This window comes from Capricornis sumatraensis, chromosome 1, assembly GCF_032405125.1.
Source record: "Capricornis sumatraensis isolate serow.1 chromosome 1, serow.2, whole genome shotgun sequence".
NCBI classification, from domain to species: Eukaryota; Metazoa; Chordata; class Mammalia; order Artiodactyla; family Bovidae; genus Capricornis; species Capricornis sumatraensis.
In genome coordinates this window covers 96,274,789-96,278,449 of record NC_091069.1, presented here as the reverse complement: position 1 = coordinate 96,278,449, position 3,661 = coordinate 96,274,789, and positions in this window count along the sequence as shown.

Below are 3,661 nucleotides of genomic sequence, written 5' to 3'. Positions count from 1 at the left end.
CAGCTGAACAGCCACCAGCCTGGGCCCACTCAGTTCCCCTTGGTTCGGTTGGGCCTGCGGCTGCCGGTCACAAAGCAACCTGGCTCCACCCCTTCAAGAAGAGACCAATGATTGGGCTAATTTTCTCCTCCCCCAAAGGGGTTGCGTGGAAGAGGCTGGACTAAGAGAAAAAATCCAACCCAGACAGAGGGAGAGCTACACCCAGGGTTAGGTGGGAGGTCTACCTCCGAATTGGGCTGGACTTGTCATTCCAGGACCCCCAGTGACAGATTGCAAAGGCTCTGCAACCTAGAAGAAATAGACAAGTTCCTAGAAATGTACAATCTTCTAAGAGTAAACAGGAAGAAATAGAAAACGTGAACAGATCAATTATGTAATGAAACTGAATCAGTGATAAAACAACTCCTACAAAACAAAAGTCAAGGACCAAATGGCTTCCTTCTACCAAACATTTAGAGAAGCGTTAACAGAAGTCTAGGACCAGATAGCTTCACAGGAGAGTCTACCAAACATTTAGAGAAGAGTTAACACCTATGCCTTTCAAACTAGTTCAAAAAAATTTCAGAGGAAGAAACGTTTTCAAACTCATTCTACAAAGCAGGCATCACCCTGATACCAAAACCAGACAAAGATATCACAAAAAAATGAGAAAATTATAGGCCAATATTACTGATGGACATAGATGCAAAAATCCTCAGTAAAATAATAGCAAACTAAATTCAGTAATACATTAAAAGACTCATATGCCATGATCAAATGGGATTCAATTCTCACAACTTAATCAATGTGATACACCAAATTCACAAATTGAAGAATAAAAATCATATGATCATCTCATGCAGAAAAAGTTTTAACGAAAGTAAACATCTATTCGTGATAAAAACTCATCAAAAATAATAATAAAATAAAAACAAAAAATAAATTATTTTTTTAAACACATCAAAATGAATATAGAGGGAACAAATCTCAACATAATAAAGGCCATATATGATAAGCCCACTTTTACGAGTCAGGAAAGTTTCAGGGTACAAAATTAATATACAGAAATCAATTGCATTTCTATACACTAAGAACTATAGTAAGTCCACCACATATGAACAAGTTCAGTTCCAAGAGCATGTTCATAAGTCCACTTTATTCATTCAGAAGACATACAGATGGGCAACAGGGACATGAAAAGATGGTCAAGATTATTAATATCAGGGAAATGCAAACTGAAATCACAATGAGATGTCACCTCACATCTGTCACTATGGCTATTATCAAAAGGACAACAAATAACGTGTTGGCAAGGGTGTGGAGAAAAGGGAACCCTCATACACTGATGGTGGGAATTTAAATTGGTGCAGGCACTATGGAAACCGGCATGGAGATTCCTCGACAAATTATAAGTAGCACTACCATAGGATTCAGGAATTCCACTCCTGCGTATTTGTCTGAAGAAAATGAAAACACTGATTAGAAAAGATACATGCATCTCTATGTTCACTACAGCATTATTTACAATAGCCAAGATACAGAAGCAACCCAAGAGCCCATCGATAGATGAATGGATAAAGCAGATGTGATATACATGTGTGTACAAATATATATGCACATATATGGGGCTTCCCAGGTGGTGCTAGTGGTAACGAACCTGCCTGCCAGTGCAGTAGATGTAAGAGACCTGGGTTTGATCCCTGGATCAGAAAGATTCCCCCTGGAGGAGGGCATGGCCACCCACTCTAGTACTCGTGCCTGGAGAATCCCACGGACATAGGAGCCTGGGGGCTACAGTCCATTGGGTCGCACAGAGTCAGACACGACTGAAGCGGTTTAGCACACACACACACAATCATGCACATGTATACAACAGAATACTGCTCAGCCATTACATTAAGGAAATCTTGCCACTTGCAACCACATGGTTGCACCTAGAAAGTGTTAGGCTAAAGTGAAATGAGTCAGACAATTACAATATTTTATGATTTCACTTATACATGGAACCTAAAAAACAAAACGAACAGTCAACCATAACGAAACAGAGTATAGATAAAACAAACAGGGGGTTGCCAGAGGGTGGGGGGTCGGGGTGGCAGGGAGAGGGGAGTATGGAATGAAATAGGTGAGGGGGAGTAACAGGTACAAACTTCTAGTTGCAAAATAAATTAATTACAGGTATGAAATGTACAGTGCGGAAATATAGTCAGTAACGATTCATGGGGTCGCAAAGAGTCAGACACAACTGAGCGACTGAACTGAACTGAACTGAACTGAACAATGTAATATCTTTGTACAGTGACAAAGGAACGATGCATTGTGATATTCAGTTTGAAATGTATATAAATACCAAGTCACTATGTTGTCTAACAGGAACTAACATAATTTTAAAGGTCAATTATACTTCAAAAACACAGAAAAAAAAATAGTGAAGAGATCAGATTTGTGATTACCAGAGACAGAGGCAGGTTGGGTTGGATGAAGGCAATCAAAAAGTACAAAATCCCAGTTATAATATAAGTAAATACTAGGGATATAATGTACAATGTAAATAACAGTGCTGTGTGTTATATATGGAAGTTGTTAAAGAGCGTAAATCCTAAGAGGTCTCATCACCAGAAAAAATGTGTTTTTTTAAATTTTTTGTGTATCTATGTGAAATGATGGATATTCAGTAAATTTATTGTGGTAAGCCTTTCGTGATGTACGTAAGTTAAAGCAGTACTGGATGTCAATCACATATCTCAATAAAGTTGGAAGAAAAAGAGTGGCAGTCAATGAGTGAACCCAGGAATAAGATTGGGATACCGCTGGAGTTTCATGGGGTAAGAGTAGCTTGAGAAGGTGTCAGGTTTGGCATAATATTCTCAACACAAATCCGATACTCTACCTAAGCGCCAAAGAGCTGTTAACCCTGGTGCAGCCTTGAAGACTGCGATCCCAAAGAGCAGCCTCAAGCGGACCCTGAGGAGGCGTCAGCAGTGAGCCGCCCAGCCTGAGGGGGGCGCCCTCAAAGGCGGTGGGGCGCGCCGACGGCCGGAGGGGTCTGGTAGCCGGGTCTTTGCCTTCACGAAGTGGGGGTTCTCTGCAGGTGTGGGAGCAAGGTAGAGGACCAAAAGCTGGGAGCCGGGTTGCCGGCAGCGCTTCGCAGGAAAGGCTTGGGCTGAGCTCGGGCCTGCCCTCACGGGGTGTCGGCAGGCAGACCCGGTCAGCTGCCAGGGAAGCCTGCCGCCCGGAGGCTCAGGTCAGACGCGCGTCTGAAGCCGCCTGCCGCTCGCGGTTCTGACAGGGCGGGCCCAGCCGCGCCTGCTCCTCTGCTGACCCTCCCGCGCCTGGGGGCTAAGGCAGGTGCCCTGCTGACAGCCCAAGACACTTTGAGTGGGAGGGGGGCAGGAAAATATAATAACTTCTTGTAAATCAATAGGCAACAGTGAAACCTTTGGGTCAAAGAAAAGGGATTCTGGTTGGTTTGGTTTTTCTTACGAGGGTGGGGGAATGAAATTTGAGGGCCTACGAAAATGTTTAATTTGTTTTTCTTTTAAATGCTGCTGCTGCTAAGTCACTTCAGTCATGTCCGACTCTGTGCGACCCCACAGACGGCAGCCCACCAGGCTCCGCCATCCCTGGGATTTTCCAGGCAAGAGTACTGGAGTGGGTTGCCATTGCCTTCTCCAGTGCATGA